The sequence below is a fragment of the Fundulus heteroclitus genome, chromosome 3 (assembly GCF_011125445.2).
Source record: "Fundulus heteroclitus isolate FHET01 chromosome 3, MU-UCD_Fhet_4.1, whole genome shotgun sequence".
NCBI classification, from domain to species: domain Eukaryota; kingdom Metazoa; phylum Chordata; class Actinopteri; order Cyprinodontiformes; family Fundulidae; genus Fundulus; species Fundulus heteroclitus.
The window spans coordinates 3,144,454-3,162,586 of record NC_046363.1 but is presented as its reverse complement, the minus strand read 5'-3'; the positions used below and the strand labels follow the sequence as shown (position 1 = coordinate 3,162,586).

At 39.7% G+C, this 18,133-nt stretch overlaps 1 protein-coding gene across 1 annotated transcript in view; it reads right to left on the bottom strand.

Moving 5' to 3' along the window:
- Positions 1–16,300, bottom strand: part of tsnare1 (T-SNARE Domain Containing 1) — a 188,289-nt gene extending 171,989 nt beyond the window's left edge. Inside the window, exon 1 of the mRNA XM_036127446.1 lies at positions 16,280–16,300. The gene's annotated coding sequence lies outside the window, so the exon portion shown is untranslated. The remainder of the gene's footprint in view (positions 1–16,279) is intronic.
- Between the last annotated feature and the right edge of the window lie 1,833 nt (positions 16,301–18,133).

Here is an 18,133-nt window from a genome sequence, read left to right as displayed (position 1 = left end):
TTGGCAGTCCAGACTTTTTCAGCGTCCTCAAGAACAGTTGTGGCTGTGCCTTTTTCACCCGAGTAGTAGTCTTGATGGTCCATTCTCTGAGATGTAAACTACCAGGAATCTGATGTTAGACACCTAAAGTTGATACCCATCTCCTTTGTCTTCCCTGTGTTGAGAGATCGATTGTTCTCATAGCACCAGCTGACCAGGTTTTGTATCTCTGCTCTGCACACTGATATGTTGCTTGGTGAGCTAGATGTGAGATGTAACAGTGAATTTCTAGAATTGTGCTGCTTAAAATGTTAGAGTTGCTCTGTTGTTTTCATTCTGATATATTCTTTTTAGATAACTAAATTTACTCATTTTGAGAATCAAAATAGTTTTCTGGACGCTTTTCACCTCTGGTGTTGGATGCTGTGCAGGTGGAAGTGTTCTTAAAATATTTTTTTATTTTGTGGACACTTGTTATGAGTAACCATGTCAACAATTATTTTTTGTTTGTTTTTTCCAACTGGACGCAGCTGATTAACATTTCAAAAGCTGAAATAATACTTCAACAACATAGTCAAATCACAGATGAGTTGAAAATGAGGCACTGTGGATGCAGAATAGGAGCAAGGAGAAGAGTGAGAAGCATGAAATTTAAGCCATCTCTTCCATTGATTATTATGTGTAATGTGAGGTCTTTGGGATACAAGTTAAATGAACTCCAAGTCTCAATTCAATTGAAAAATACTTTATTAATCCCAGAGAGAAATTAAATGCTGGTGTAACTAATGGTATGGGTTTTTTAACGAGTTGTTGTAGATGGTGATGGCAGCGGGCAGGAAGGATCCCCTGTAGCGGTCTGTCTTACAGCAAATCTGGAGAAGCCTCTGACTGAGGACATTCTGTTGTTGTACGACAGTCTGATGAAGAGGATACTCAGGGTTGTCCATAATGGTATTCATTTTATGAAGCGTCCTTCTTTGCAAATCTTCACAGGTTCTAGAAAGGTTCTAGAAGGGATCTCTGAACAGAGCTGGCCACCTTTATCAGCTTGTTGAGCTTATTTAGGTCAATTGCTCTGATGTTGCTACCCCTACATATCATGGCAGAGGAGATTACACTTCACAGCAGACTTATAGAAGTTATGCAGTATCTTGCTGCAAACCCTGAAGGACCTAACCTCTACTTCTTCTCTCAGGATGGTAATAGTTTTGGACTTATTCCTGTTTCTCCTGAAATCTACAATAATCACACTTGTTTTATTCAAGATGAGATTGTTTCCACTGGAGAACCATTGGAGATGATTTCACAAAAATGGTCTCTTCATTAAACGAAGAACATTATGGATAACCCTGTGCATCCTCTTCATCAAACTGTCCCACAGCAGCAGAGTGTCTTCAGTCAGAGGCTTATCCAGACCCGCTGTAAGACAAACCGCTACAGGGGATCCTTCCTGCCTGAAGCCATCTACAACAACTCATTGAAGAAACCCTTATAACATGAGTTATGACATCATTTAATTTTGCTGTTGGAGTTTCTCGAAGTGTTTCAAATATTTTTGGTGTGAGCACCACGTGTTGGATTTCAAGATAGCTATGTTGCTTTTCATTGGTACTGGTGCAATGATTGCGGATTTTAAACACTTTGGGACAGAGATAGGCTGAAAATCTCAGTGAAAATTTCTACAAATTGTTCAGGATAGTCCCTCAGAAGCCACCTGGAGCAACATTCGGACCAGTCGCTTCTTCTCGGGTTGACTTTCTGCAACACGTGTTGAACTTAGGTTATATTCAGTGTCAAACACATCTCCTCTCCTGCAGCTGGCATTGTGAGAGGTGTCACATTTCTTCTTTTCCCAAACCTGGCGAAGTTGTTGAGCTCATTGGGTACTGATGCCTCAGAATGGGTGGTGGAGGGGGAGCATTTGTAGTGTGTGAGAGCTTTGATACCTTCCCACATGGCCCTGGTGTCAATGCTATTGAAGTTGTCTTCAGTATGTTGTCTATAATACTTCAGCCTTTTAATACCTTTTCTGGGATTTTGTTTGTCAATACTGTACGCTCTCATATGTCCCGATTTATAATATTTCTTGCATGTTTTGAGCAATTCCTTCCTTTTGTTTATACAATGTTTCTTCTCTGTCACATTTTTCATGCTATTGTTGTGGAGAAAAGTATAATGATTGGATACTGCTCTATGTCCAGCTCTGTTTCATAATAAGCTACTTCTACAAACAGTCCCCCAAATGTTGATTCAAAACAGTACTGCAATTGTTCTATGGCTTCCTCTGGCCATATTTGAACTCTCGGTACGATGGGCTTTGATGTAAACTGGGAAGGTTTGTTTGCTGGTGTCAGAAGCATAGAGACATGGTCTGACTATCCAAGAGAGGGGTTGATGGGGTAAGGCTATGTATGAGTCTTTAAAATCCCATCTACAGTTGGACAACGTACATATTGATAAAATGTACGTAGTACTGTTTCAATTTGTTTGGTTCAGAGTTGCAGCCTCTACAGGTAACATTAATTGTAGATGCACTCTTACAACTGTGAAATAAACATGTTTCATCACAAATTACTGTTGGTGATGCAAGGACCTGCCAAATTGAATAAAAAAATTAGCCCTTAAAAAATTGTCGGACTTTCTGAGTCAGAAGTCAGAAACTTTGGGGGCCATTCCAATAGATTTTTCCAACTCGGAAGTCAGAATGTCTAAGTTTTGTCTGGAACTGGAATGCAGCAGTACTTAGGCTATGTTCACACTGCAGGCCTTGATGCTCAATTCCGATTTTTTTGTGAAATCAGATTTTGTTGCGTGTCCGTTCACATTTCCAAATATATGCGACTTGTATGTGATCTCCTTTGTAAACTGAATTCATACACCTAAGTGTCCCGCATGCGCAGTAGAGGACGCGATGACGTCATACGTAGCAAGCATGCTCAGTGTTTGCGGAAGTAAACATGGATCGTAATGCTGCAGCGTATCTTGCTTTCTTTACGTTATTCTCCAACTGGAGCCAGCACATTACCAACGCAATCTTTTTAAGAAGATTGAAAAGGAAAATAGCCAAATTTCAGCGACGTGAGCGGCTTTACTGATACGGACTTCATTCATAATTTTCGAATGACAAAGAAAACCTTTATGTGTGTCTGAACGGATCTCTTTAGTGCTCTCACGTAAAAACACACATCTTCGGCGGCCAGAGCAGTGAGTAAACTCGTTGCTGTGGGGCTGTATTGACTTGCAACAGGTGTTTGTTACCACACAATAGTCAACCTCTTTGGCATAACCAGGTCCACCGTTAGTGACATTTGTCAAGTATCAATGACGTGTAGGTCTGATGAATACGGCCTGGCCGTACAGACACAGGTCACATTTGAAAAGATCAGATACGCATCGGATTCAGGGCCACATATCCAAGCGACCTGGGTCGAATTTGAAAAAATCCTATTGTGTCGTTCAGACTGTCATGAAAAGATCAGATCCAGGTTGCATATGGGCAAAAGAAATCGGATTTGGGTCACTTCAGGCTGCAGTGTAAACGTAGCCTAAGTGAATCACTTACTGGTCCAATCTGGCCCCTCTAAATGTGAGCCTGTACAGGGTCGTCACCTTTTTTAGTAAATAAATGGGTAGATGATTTTTTTTTTTGTAAATTAGCCTCTGCAGGACTTGATGACATGCTGAAAAGGTAATTACATATTATAATTTTGATATGGTGTGCTCAAATCTAAAACATGCAGGACACCAGCCCCAAGGTACAAGAAATAGAAACGGCTCAGTTAGTGTTAATCAAATGTTTAAAGTTGTTTGAGAAAACAATAGTTTCATGGAGTGGTATTAGTACTTTTGTGTTGGTTGTGGATTTGAAAATTTTGGTGAGCTGGACCTAATTGCTGCAACGGCACTGGTGATTGTTTCAGGATTCCTGTGCTTGGCACTTTTATTTGGTCAGAAATATTTTCCCCTGGTTTAGGCCATGTTCTTTTTTGTAAGTAAGCGCCACATTTTTTATCCTTGCTAGTAATGATGCTTGTAGTAATGTTGGCTAATGTTAGCTGAACTATATCACGGACATCACATTACGTGACAAATTTTTTTGTTAAACTTGGTAATTGCTTTGTTATAGTTGGGAAGATACTGTAGTGTAATGGTTGTGGGGGTGCTCATCAAGTACACATGTACACCAGCTGTTAAAAGGCACCTACAAGGCAGAGCATCAGAAAAATTCTGGTTGTATAATTTTATCTTAAGCTAGGCTGTTGAGATAGCACTATGATAACCTAGTTAACTGTAGCTACTAACATAAAAGTCTGTGCTTGTCACCCAATGGAGTTACACCCAATGGAAGATTTTCTCTTCAAATGGAGGATCATACATGCTCTTTGTCCAGTGAGAGGGGACAGAAAGTAACCAAGAAAAGAAAAAGAGAAAACGAGAGTCTATATCGGCATAGCTATTACCAGGTGGAGACAAGTTGTGATAGAGTGGGGATTCAAAATGGATGCAGAGGTTGCAGGCTTTCTTAAATCAATTCAATATAACAGTGAAGTTTAATTTGCCGTTATGTAAGAAACAGGGAAGTGTAGTCCAGCAATTACTCTGTCCTCCCTGCCGAGACAGATAGTTTATTCACCTTCTTACTCTATATCACTTCCTCATATGATCTCTGAGTCCACAGGTCACCAAAAACTAGTACTGGCAGATACTGCGAGTGTATGTGTGTATGCGGAGGGGCAGATTGATATTTCAACCGGCTTCTGTTATCTGTAATGCAGAAGCGAGAGTGGGTCTCTTTATAACATGCTTTTAGTCTCCTAAGAGCCCATGTAAGCGACTTCACATTCAGAAACCTGCCCAAAATAACAGCAACCCACGACTCACGGAATTTACAATCGAATCAAGCGACTTTAAAAAAAAAAAAAAAACACTCCAAAGCGGGCTATATTAAGCAGACTTGACAACAGTGCAAAAAAACATTTCACACGGTGACCGTAACTGTTAGCTGTTAGCAGTAGTTTGGTACCAAGTGCATGGAGGGCATATTTGTTGACACTGTCACATTGGACACTTCATGGCTTCTGTAGCAGTTGTTACGCGCTTGTTGTTTGTAATTCATTTAAAGCACCACTAGGTGGGCGATAATCTTACACACTAGGGCAGGGGTCCGGAACGTATGGCTCGCGAGCCAGTTGTGGCTTTTTTGATGATTTCATCTGGCTCGCAGATAAAACAAAATATCACTGCTATTGTTTTCATCCGGGTTTTTCGCGCATGCGCGCTGGACTGGAAGGCAGTAGGCGGGCACAAACACATAGCGGGCGCAAACAAAGGAAACTGACCAGTTCTCGACGTATTTTTCGTCTTTAGATAACGTATCACAAGATCGTTTTAAGAGTAAGTTGATGGTTGATATCGGGACATAGGCACCAGCAACTCCAGCGACCCCATGAGGGATTAAGCGGGTCAGAAAATGGATGGATAGATGTTCAGACATGGTTGTATAACAGCAGCGATCGCCACCTCCCCTCTGCCGCTATTTCAGTAGAACAATGACTAATGCAGAATTAAGTTGTATTTACCAGAGACGCGAGAACAGTCCTGTCTTTGCCTACAAGCGGGACCCGGAAGTAGCGCAGACGTCACACGTGAACTACCCTATTGGCTCTCACTGAAATAAATTTCCAGATATTTTGCTTTCATGGCTCTCTGAGTCAAAAAGGTTCCCGACCCCTGCACTGGGGCTTTAATGTTTTTTACTTAACCCTCCTTACTTAACATTAATATATATTTGGAGCTGTGCCATTTCCATGGTTACCACTTGTAGCATGCCTACTGTTCGCAGTGCTTGTCTGATCACAGAATGAGCGCAGTGAGAGTATAATCTCCATTACAGTATTTTTCATGGGGTCCCCACTCAAATTTCACTGCTACCTTGCCTTCAGAGCCCCCTATGAATGCCTTTGCGCATTTAAATCTTTTAATGCATTCAGAGTCAACTTATCAATATGGCACACTCAAAATAACCTAGGAAACATGGGTAAAACGGCAAAGTTTTACCCATGGCTAGTAAAAGGCACAGTGCCATATGTTTTACAAACAGAGCGGTTCATTTCACCATTACTGTGTTCCAGCCATGGATATATTTTGAGTCAATGTGGATTGATGTTTAAAATCATGTTTAAATCAGCGGTTCATGTTTGGTTTACCTTACGGTTAATAGCGTTGAATCCTTGTAGGTTGGCTAGCAAAAGAGATAATTCGACAGCAGATAGCACGCTCATATCGCCAGAGAGAGAAGTAGAGCATGCACAAAGTGCGAGAGGGGAACTGCTCTTCTTTGCTTTATTTCGTTTATGAGTTTGATCCAAATGGTGACGTTATGTACCTCTTGTATTACATGTGGGTATGTCCCACATTATATGAACTAGATTAGAAGGAATCGGTTATAAAATGTGCAATACCCACAATAACACTGAATTTCAGGCCCCGATGCACATAATATACACAAAATTAGGGTTAAATATTAGGTGGAGGTTCCACCTAATATTTGACCCAAGGATTGGGCCCCAGATTGTTTTAGGTCACTGAGCTCAATAAAGATATGGATGACTTGGAGAGTCAGTTGGAACAAATGTCATCAATTCTTAACATCTCTGAAAACGCCCTGTAAGAAGTAATAGAGCAGATTGACCAACTGTATGTGCTTTCACAGCCATTGTTACATACCTCGGTTTGAAAACTACAAAATCAACATTGTGGAAATGTTGAAGTCTTTTTAGTGAGTGACATAACTAAAGTGGGAAATTTTTGAGAAAAAAATCTCTTTATAGTCCCACAGAGGAAAACTAACATCCCTTAGGGAGGGTTCACATTCTGTGGTCAAGGGTCTTGCTCAGGTACGCAGAGTGAGAGACTGAGTTACAAACCCCTGACCTTCAGGGCCTCTCTAAGACAAAATTATATGGCTCTCTGTGGTAACACCTGTTGAGTTTGTCTAAGAAAATTTCAAGCAGACAATTAAATTTTATTTATATTGTGCAAATTCATAACAAGTCATCTCAAGGCTCTTTACAAAGTCTAATTCAATCAAATCATACAGATTTGATTGACAAGAGTCTTGACAAGCAGCATGCACTCCGCATGAAAGAGCGTAGAGCCACAGTGGACAGTCATCTGTACTGTAAATGGCTTTGCAGCAATCACTCATACTGAGCATGCATAAAGCGACAGTGGAGAGAAAAACTCCCCTTTAACAGGGAGGAAATCCTCCAGCAGAACCGGGCTTAGCGTGAACGGTCATTGACCAACTTGGGGTTAGAGAAAAGCACAGACATAAAAAGCACACATTATTCCAGGAATCATTTCTGTTATATAGCCTAAGCCCACTACAGATATGGCTCAGGGTAACCTAAGACACTCTAATTATAAGCTTTGTCAAAAAGGAAAGTTTTAAGTCTAGTCTTAAAAGTAGACAGGGTGTGTCTGCCTCACGGACAAAAACTGGGAGTTGGTTCCACAGGAGAGGAGCCTGATAGCTAAAGGATCTGCCTCCCATTCTACTTTTAGAGACTCTAGGAACCACCAGCAGACCTGCAGTCTGAGAGCGAAGTGCTCTGTTAGGAACATACGGGGTAATCAGAGCTCTGATGTATGATGGAGCTTGATTATTAAGAACCTTATATTGAGAAGGAGAATTTTAAATTATATTCTTGATTTAACAGGAAGCCAATGAAGGGAAGCTAAAATAAGAGAAATATGATCCCTCTTGTTTATTTTCTTCAGAACTCTTGCTGCAGACAGTGGTGTATATACCCATTCTAAAAATTCTGCAGACTATTACTAAACAATGGAGAAAGTTTAGATAAGGTCATGTCACCTAATAAAAATTAGGTACAGTGATACAAATCTTACAGGCAGGGTTGCCAGTTAAAAGACAATTGTCTCTGACAGAATAACAAAATAGGATTGCTGTTTGATTGTACGTTGATGATTTTGAGGTGGCTAACCTCAAGAGAACCTCCAGAAAGAAATACAAGCTATGTGCCTGAGTACTTGGACCTACCAATATTAGTTTGGGGGTGAAATATTAAGTTATATTTTTCATTGTGTTTTACTGTGTTTTCAAGATAAAACCTGAAGTCAAGCAACTGCTAGAGCACTTTTGAGTCTAATATATTTTTGGGCTGTGTTTTAAGGTTATGACAAACCTGAATTCCATGAAAGTTTTAAACCCTGAATGGACAATTTACCCTTGTGTTTTTTTCTGGTAAACTCCTTAAACTAAAATATAACTAAAAAGTAAATTCAAACAACCTCCCTGGTGTATGTTACCCACTAATGCTAACAGCTTGCTACAAGTAAAGTTGGACATAGTTGCAGTTTTATTTGAAAATAATGTATTTTTGTTCACTACACATATTGCCATGAGCATTTGTGTAATATTAACAAGGAACATTATTGTTGATTACTGGTATGTTGTGGAACTTAAGAGAAAGCTATCAAGCTAATTGCCTCATTGTTAAGCTTATATACATGACTTATATAAACATATGCTATGACCATACCTTCGGTCGTCTGGCCCATTTAAAGCTTCCCTCCACTATCTTAAGTTGCTAATTCAAGTCTATTTTTCTTCAGAGAAATAAGTACATTAATTAAAAATCAAGTGTCCAAGAGGTTATTGGTTTTTTTTAATTTTTTTATTCAGCACATCATTCTTTACAACATGATTTTCTCAAATGTTTAATCTAACTCAGTTATATAGTTAATGTTATGATATATTTTTCTGGGATGAACCCGGACACAGCACGCACACACAGAGTCAGTTCTTATGAGTGAGTTTTATTGAATGGTGTTGAAGATGGATGATGAGACCAGAGTCTTTCAACGGACGGAGGTGAAGGGTGTAGAAGCTGGCCGGCAGGAGGAGTGTGGAGAGACTGACCGGGAGGAACTCTGGAGCCGTGGACTTGAGAGCAGAAACTCTGAGCCGGACACTGGAGAGCAGAGCATCCGAGCCGAGCACGGGATAGCTGAACCTCAGAGCCGTGCAGTGGAGAGCAGAACGTCTGAACCGTGCAGTGGAAAGCACAAACTGACGGAAAGTCTATGGGCTGACTGTAACAAAACCAGGTAGAACGGAGTCTTCAGGCTGACGGTAACAAAACGGAGCTGACAAGAATACTGGCAGGGACTGAGCGGGAGTGAACGCTATGGACCGGCGACGGGAACAGAAAGAGGTGAGTCTGATAAAGCGGTGGGAACAGGTGGAAGCAGTTGTGGGTTAATTGCAGCCTGCCAGGTGAAACCGATCAGGCTGCGCAGGAACAAGAGAGAGGGAGAGAGGCTCAGCATGCAGCCTATAAGCTGCATCCTGACAGTTAATGAGTTGAACACATGCCAATTGTTTATTTTATTATTATTACTAGTTGAGCTAATTGGACCTCATTCCAAATTCCTTAAGATTATCTTTGGTTCTCTAAATTAAAGATCCTCCCTGAATTTTAAAATCATGTACTCATATTTACGGTGATGGTTTTCAACCATTTTTATTTCTCATTTTTCATTAGTAAATTTTACTAGCTTAGTAAAAAAAAGATTTGTTCATTCAAACATGTTAGACTTGAAGTTGAATTATTACAGTTAATAAATTATTATATTTGAAGTGAAGTTGACCCTTATTTATTCCATATGAGTGCGGAGTTTGTTGTTAGAGAATGCTAGCGCTTGAATCCCTCTTTCACTTACTGTTAAAAAATAAAGCCAAATTGGGCTGGTATTCACAGGAGAACATCTGACAGACCGAGGGTTGTTTGACTAAATATGAAATAATTTAAAAGCATTAATTGCACAACACATTGTTTTTTTTAGTTTTTTTTTTAATATAATATTTTGAGTACTATTTAAATTGATTAAAGTGTAACTGTAACCAGTTACATTAACACTGTTTTTATAATTTGGAACCTGTTGAGAAGATGCATGTTGGAATTGGTTAGTTTTCCTTTTTTAACCCCTATCTGCAATTTATAGTTTAGGTGGGCACTCTCCTCTTCTCCCTCAGAAAATGTCCTTTGATGCACAGACAGCTTGAACTGGAGCTGGCAGAGCCATTTTAGAAGAAAGCAGTGCGGCATTTTAACAGCTGATTTGATTTGGCAGGCAATTGTCTATGCTTTCTACAGTGTAGGATTTGCTTCAAGTACGAATGTGTCTTTCACAGCCGTGAGATATGCATTTGAAATTAACTGATCCTCTATCATTTTTATCTTACATCTGTCCAAATCCACGTAGTGTAGCTGGAGTTCGAAAAGCAGTAACATACTGGAATACTTTTTTATCAGCTTGTTGAGCATGCAGGTGTATCTGCAGGCTACAATATTAACTTTCAGGACAAAATGTTTCACGAGTGCTGCCATAGGCTCACCGTACGCTGTACCTTGGAAAAGGTTGAAAAGACATTGTGCCTCAGGACTCAGAAAGGTAAACAACACAGTTTAGATGGCTCACTCACCTAAACAAGGAAGAGCAGTGGACACAGCGCCGAAGGGCTCATCCCCATCAGAAAGTTTGTTGTGATGGAGAGTCAAGGAGGACAGGGGTATTAACAGTCGAACAAACTTTAATCAGTAAAAGAAGCTTACAGTGCTTCTGCTTACAATATATTCTCACCCCCTCTAGTGAAGGGGTATAACATCTCAGCATTCTTAACTGCTTCATGACTCAGTAAATAAAACAAACTGGAGCAGTGTCAAACTTTCCAAAGAATTGGCATAGTAGCAAAATTACTCAATATACATCAGAGACTCATTCTGGAAGCGACAAAATAACCCTTTACAAAATCTACAGCACTGCAGGCTTAACTTACATCTGTTAAAGTCAGATTTCAGGATTTAACAATGAGAAGAGCCTGAGCAATAATGGCCTCCATAAGAATGCCAACATAAAAAAAGAACATGAAAGGCCTTTTTCACATTTTCCTAAAAACATTTTGATGATGCCCAAGACTTTTGGGACAATATTCTGTGGACTAATGAAAAAAGTAAATTTCTGAAGGTGTGTTTTCTGCTACATCTAGTGTAAAACTAACAAAGTATTTAAAAACCAAAACCAAAAAGGTCATACCAATTGTGAAAATAGGTTCTAGTATGGTGATAGTCTGAGTCTGCTCTGTTGCTTCAGGACATGGATAACATGCTCTATGGAACCATGAATATGCTCTCTTGCAGAAAATTCTGAAGGTGCATAACTGTCTATCAGTTGGACCTTAATGTAGCAGCATATGGATCTGAAGCACATCAAAATGATCACCTCTGAATGACAAAAACAAATATAACAATTTTAACAAAAGAAATAAACTAATTCATGAACAACAACCCTCCAATATGGCTAAAGGTAAATATATTATCCAAAGAAGAGTCAGCCAAAGTTCCACCACAGTGATATAAAAGAACCATTGCCTATTATCAAAAAAGTTTGACATGCCAGTTGTAGCTGTCAACACTATAAGATTTCCACTGTAATTACATATCTATTAAAGGTTTAAAACATCCTCCCACTTAAATATGTGCATTGTTCTGTGTTGGTGTAAGTTGTGGTCACAAAAAAAGCAGATTAAAAAGGTCAAAGTTCTTTTCCTAACATTTTCATTTTGCCCAGTTTGCTTCTTGTCACCAAAGTCCAGTATGAACAATAAGAAAATGCTATCAAATCCAGAGGTCACTACTGTAGTTCTAACCCTGCCTGCAAGATAAATTCTCATTTATATCTATCTATCTATCTATCTATCTATCTATCTATCTATCTATCTATCTATCTATCTATCTATCTATCTATCTATCTATCTATCTATCTATCTATCTATCTAATCGATTGATGTGTGGTTCAATAGAAAAAAGGGTCAATAAAAAAGTTCAGTAGAAGAACATGTGGGTTAATACTACAGTCTTTACATCCTCCCAAACAATTACAAACATAGAAGCAGGAAAGCTCCTTCACCACGTTTCAAAAAGTTCAGAAAGCATGTGTTCTTTCTTTCTCTTTTTAAGACTTACAGCTGATGTTTGACAAAAAAAGAGTGGAAAAATCTAAACTTCATCCAAAAGGGAGGAAAACCCAAGAAATAGATGCTTTCTTTCATTAAATTTAGTTTAATTTGTTGTCTGACAGTGATATTTATTAGTTTTTGGTGATGGTGATAATGCTTGTTGGTGCTACAAAGCTCTGATGCACACCTTACAGCCAAGGTAGCCAGCTATTATGCTGAGGGGTGATGAAATCCCCTGTTCATCCTGCTGCTGTTATTACCTTTTTCCCCTGAATATTATCTTTTCTATTATAGATTATAGTTTCTGTCTTTTTACTGTTGCTTGTTTGTCTGTTTCACACTGTTTCACTCAAAATAAGGTTGATTCTTATTTCAGGAGAAACAGGAATAGGTCCAACACTTCTACCCTCATGGGAAAAGACATGAAGGTGGTGGAGAAGTATAAATATTTTTAGTCTTCACCTGGAAACCAGACTGGAATGGGGGTGCAGGTAATCCTAGCCCTGTGGAGACAAAGGAGCAGAGCAGACTGTCCTCTTTAATGAAGATTACGTCCTTCTGTTTTTGCAGCACTATTCTGAGGATCTTATTTAAATCTGTTGACGAGAGTGATCTCTTTTGCCATCATTTGTAGGTGTAGCAGCATCAGAGCAATTCACTTAAAGGAGGTCAACAAGCTAATAAAGAAGGCCAACTTTATACTGGGGACCTCTGGAGATAATTTTACAAAGAATTCTTCATAAAGTGAAGAATTTTACAGACAACCCTAAGGATCCTTTTCTTCAGACTGTCGCACAACAACAGAGTGTCTTTAATCAGGGGCTTCTCTGAAGTCGTTGTAAGACAGTCTGCTACAGGAGATCCTGCCTGCCTGCAGCCATCAGCATCTATAACAACTCATTGATAAAAAAAAAAACCAATAATTTGAGTCACATCTAATTTCTTGAGATGTAATGTTAAAAAACAACCTGATTCTTTTGAACAGTTCTTTAACGTGAACAGTAGGATTAAAGTCTCAGTTAGTAAAAGCCATTCTTTTTTTTTTTTTCTTTCCCCAGCTTGCTTATAATGCTTAATATGCGCTGCACTCACAGCTTTTTACAGGTGATTAAATGCAGAAAAGGAAATGGGTTGGGGTATGAATTGCACACAGAACCCATGTTCATTTCGTCACGTTTCATGGTGGAAGAGAAGCGCGGGGCACTTAGTGTGACCTTATGACAGAGTCAGACACCGGCCTAATGCTGCGACAGAGGAGGAGTACTGTCCCAATGTGCTTTCATGACATAATGAGTGGTGCAACAAAAAGGAGAAGCAGCGTTAAGATGGATTTTTTGCTTGATACAAGCAGAATAGCAAAGTGCAAAACATGAAAAGATTAATTTTGTTAAAGTCCAAGTAAACAATTAATGTGCATTTAGAGATACAGAAGCCCACATTCATAGGATCAACAACAGTGAGACAGGAACCAAAATCAGATATACAAAATGACAGCGAAACTGACAAAACCAAAGGGCTGGACAATATAGGAAATAAAGCATATTGATTAAATAGAAACCATATTGATTGATATTGATGACTATCACAAAATTCAAAACATTTATTTTAAGTGCAGCTCTGGCCATTTTATGCTGTTGCTTAGTGACCTATTTTTAGATACAAAACACACAAACACTGAATTCAAACTTACCCATTTATTCAACCAAATTTTTACCAAAACAACAAGTTTTTAAAAAAGAAAGAAGACAGTTTGTTCTCTGAACTCTTTCAAGGGAGCAGGGCTTGGGGATGGAGCATTCCTGGGTCTGCTTTTGTGATTGGTTGGGAAGATGTAACGACTGTCATATTAACCTACATGGCTAGAATGCAGAAGGAAGGAAAACTTTTATTCTATTGAACTTTTTATTGACCCTTTTTTTTCTGTCATCAATATACATCTATTGATCGCTATATATTGTTATTGAATTATCGTCCAGCGCTACAAAATCGCATCACCATTTTCAACAAATAAGTAAAAAAGTTAAGATGAAAACCTGCTTCATATGCTTTAATTTTTATGCTTAAACCTTTCTGTACAGATGCCGTATTCAGCTCTGTTTGGCTGTAGCCACAGTCTCTTCAGCGTGTCCTGAGTTGCCTCCTAGGCCTCCTTCTTGCAGAACATGCCTGGACCACCTCCCGAGGGACTTATCTGGGAGGCATTCGGAACCAATTCCCAAGGCATCTCAGCTGATGCGGAGCACCACTTCCTCTAGATGGGGAGGAGCAGCAGCTCTACTCCGAGTCTCTCTCAGCTGGTCAAGCTCTTCAACATATCTCTAAGAGAATGCCCGACCAACCTGTGGAAGAAGCTAATTTCAGCCGCTTGTATCTAGGATCTCTGTGTTTCAGTCATGACCATATGTAAGGGTAGGAACTTAGACCGAGCTGTGATTTTCACGAGTGAGGAGAGTATGAAGTGGGAGGCTGACAGATGGATCAGAGTAAAATGTCCATCCATCCATCCATCCATCCATCCATCCATCCATCCATTGTCTTCCGCTTATCCGGGGTTGGGTCGCGGGGGTAGCAGCTTCAGTAGGGAGGCCCAGACGTCCCTCTCCCCAGCCACTTGGGCCAGCTCCTCTGGGGGAATCCTAAGGCGTTCCCAGGCCAGCCGGGAGACATAGTCCCTCCAGCGTGTCCTGGGTCTTCCTCTGGGTCTCCTCCCGGTGGGACGTGCCTGGAACACCTCATCAGGGAGGCGTCCAGGAGGCATCCTAACCAGATGCCTGAGCCACCTCAACTGGCTCCTCTCGACGTGGAGGAGCAGCGGCTCTACTCTGAGTCCTCCCCGGATGACTGAGCTCCTCACCCTATCTCTAAGGGAGAGCCCAGACACACTACGGAGAAAACTCATTTCAGCCGCTTGTATCCGAGATCTCGTTCTTTCGGTCAGGACTCAAAGCTCGTGACCATAGATGAGGGTAGGAACGTAGATCAACCGGTAAATCGAGAGCTTCGCCTGAGTAACATGTGTTAGTGTAAAATTCCCAAACAATTAAATACTGTCTGAAACACAACTGCAACTTGAAAGTCCGCCATTGTCGTTCGCACATGCATGTTAAGGCAAAGGTGAAATCTACGTTAGATTGCATGCACAAACATACCAGAGTGTAGCCGGTTATGTGGATAGGGGTATCAAGACGAGACCACCGCGGGGGGAAGCTTCAGACTCTTGGAGCAAGATTCAAATGTAGTTGATTTTACGGCCACTTCATCTGGATGGGTCCCCCTATCCAACCAAGAAGTTTGTTGGATAAAGCCAAACCTGGCTTTAAGTGGACGGGGGCTATGTCTCTTGGCTGGCCTGGGAACATCTTGGGATGGAGGAGATGTCTGGGGAGAAGGAAGTCTGGGGGGTCTCTGCTGAGTCTGTTAGATGTAAACTATTACCAGCTGCAGACTTGTGTTGCTGACAGCCAATGAAACAGAGAGGCTGGGACACAACATGAGCTCAGAGCCATTGCTTTATATTTTTCATTAAAACTGCAACTTTATCTATCCAACATTATAAACACAATACAAAACATCTATGGGCATACAACTAAATATGAACTAGCAAATTACAACCACACAATGATACAAAAACAAAAATGATTAAACAGATTTGGATATTTAAGGTGTAAACACATTAAAAGGCCTTATTAAAATAAACCAAACCATTTGGATGTTGAAAATAAAGCTAGTTGGACTTAGTTTTTTTAAAAAGCTGACATTTTGTGACTAAAATATTTTCCAATTTGAATAAATTCATCATGAATTCTCACAAAAATATAATTATCTTAACACATAATGATGATAAAGAGTCTTGATTAAATTGTGTTTTCTTTTTTTTATTTTGCATGACTTAACCCCAGGATTACATCAATAGCCATTCAGCCGTTCAGACTGGGACTTTGTGATCAAGCATGTTGATAAGTTTTCATGTACTTTGAGCCAAAGTCCTAGACAGGTGGAGAGTACCAAATAGCATGTGGATAGTCATCAGGTAAATTGACCATGCAGTTTGGACATTTATGATTGTCCTGTTCTTAACTGAGTATTTAATACCGTAAAAGTTGAAGATTGGTAATTTAGTATTTCAGTCTAAAAGTGTTTGTAAAAATATTACTCCAGTAGCTAAAATATGTCCTGATATATTTTGCAACATCCAGTTTACCGATAGGAAGTGAGATTGTCAAATTTGTGAAATTTTTAATACATTTTTGAGAGTACCTTTGAGAGCTGAAGTTTCAGGAAGCTGGTTGTTACTTCACTCTCAGACTGCAGGTTTACTGGTGGTTCCTGAGATTCTGAAAGTAGATGGGAGGCAGATATTTTAGTTATTAGGCACCTCACCTGTGGAGCCAACTCCCATCTATAGTCTGTGAGGTGGACATCCTGTCTACTTTCAAGACTAGGCTTAAAACTTTGCATAAATCTGATCACTAACTTAAAAGAACTTCAAACTCTACTCAAAAAGCAGTGACACATAAGAAGGACTCAAGGCCTTTTTTTCATTGTAAGCACATTAATATCACTGATCTGGAAATCAAGCCAAAGGGACATGATGGCCATTAAAAGAACAGTGCTGTCTCTATAAGAAAAGACTGACTCTAATGAGGCAGGCACATTTTAGCGAATCTGCCCATTTTGTCATCTGGAATATCTTGATTTCCATCTCAGATTAATGCTCCCCCCCTAATTAACTCTCTTACGATGTACAACTAAGTGACTCAGGTCAATGGATACATAAATGTGTTAGATATGATTAGTTTACCAACCCAGAAATGTCTGGTGGAATTACTCCACACTGTGCAGCATACCACAATGGTTCCCTTTTGACCCTGCTGTTTATATGTGGCCTCAGGCTAGTTCAAGAACTCTGTGAGAGGGATGTGGAGATAGATTTCTTCATCTACTTATCTAACATTAACACAAAAGAAACCAGTAAACAGAGGACAAGCCTATGATCTTTAGTTAAAGTTAAACAATATTCTGATGTATGGAAAATTATCAGTAACTGTTGTTGTTAAGCCCTTACAGGTTTGCTAGAGAACAAACAGCAGTGGTGGCTGGTGAAAAAAAATCTTGGTGGGGCTGGCCAATAGATTTCCCTGCCTAACCCAGTACATGCATTTAAATTAAAAGTGGGAAAATTACTACGATTCCACAATGAGAATTTAATTAATAAAAAAAAACATTGTTCACAAAGGATTATTTTGGTGTTTTTGGCGTATTAATCCTTTTCACAGACTCATGCCAGAGGGTTTCATACATTGTACATGTACTTATATTATTACAAAACAAACGTTTACGTCTTGACTTAAATATATATACTATTTTTTAAATTTATATAATGATTTAAGTAGAACAATGACCAGTGCAAAATTAAGTTGTATTTACTGGAGATGAAGTGTAAACTGCAAATTCTGTCGTGGTATGATGGCTCCCACAGTCGATTGGGATTGTCTGCCTGTCATTGAACCTATCCATTTCTTTCTTCTTTCTTTGTCCTTCGGTAAACGAAAGAAACGTACATCCAACGATTTGGAATGCCTCTGTGTGCAACTGGGAGCACAACAAGTCGTAGGCATTGTTTAGATTCCAAAAATAAACTAAAAGTACGCTCTAATTCACCCGTTTTGTCACGGTGGTAAACGAAAACAGTACTGTTTTTGCCTACCAGCGGGACCCGGATGTAGCGCGGATGTAGCTCGTGACGTCACGCGTGAACTGGTCTATACACCTATCACTGTGTAGCAGGGGCAAAGACTCCAGGACCCCCAAAGCCATTCATTTTGGCGATGCTGATTGGCCAAATATTTATAAATTTTCCCTAGCAACAGTATACGATTGGTTATTTCGCTACACTTGTGGGGCTCCTTCAGTGACAGCCCCACTTAAGAAGAGAAATTATACGTTCTGTTGGTGGAAATGCACTGTTAAATGAGAGTCTATTGGTAGAGTCACTTCGTAGAAGTGTTTTAATAATTCTTATTACATGTAGCCCGTACTATTAGGTAAAAACTGACATTAATAATACTTTTAAAATCTCTATATATTTTGACTTTTCCCCTCCACATCTAG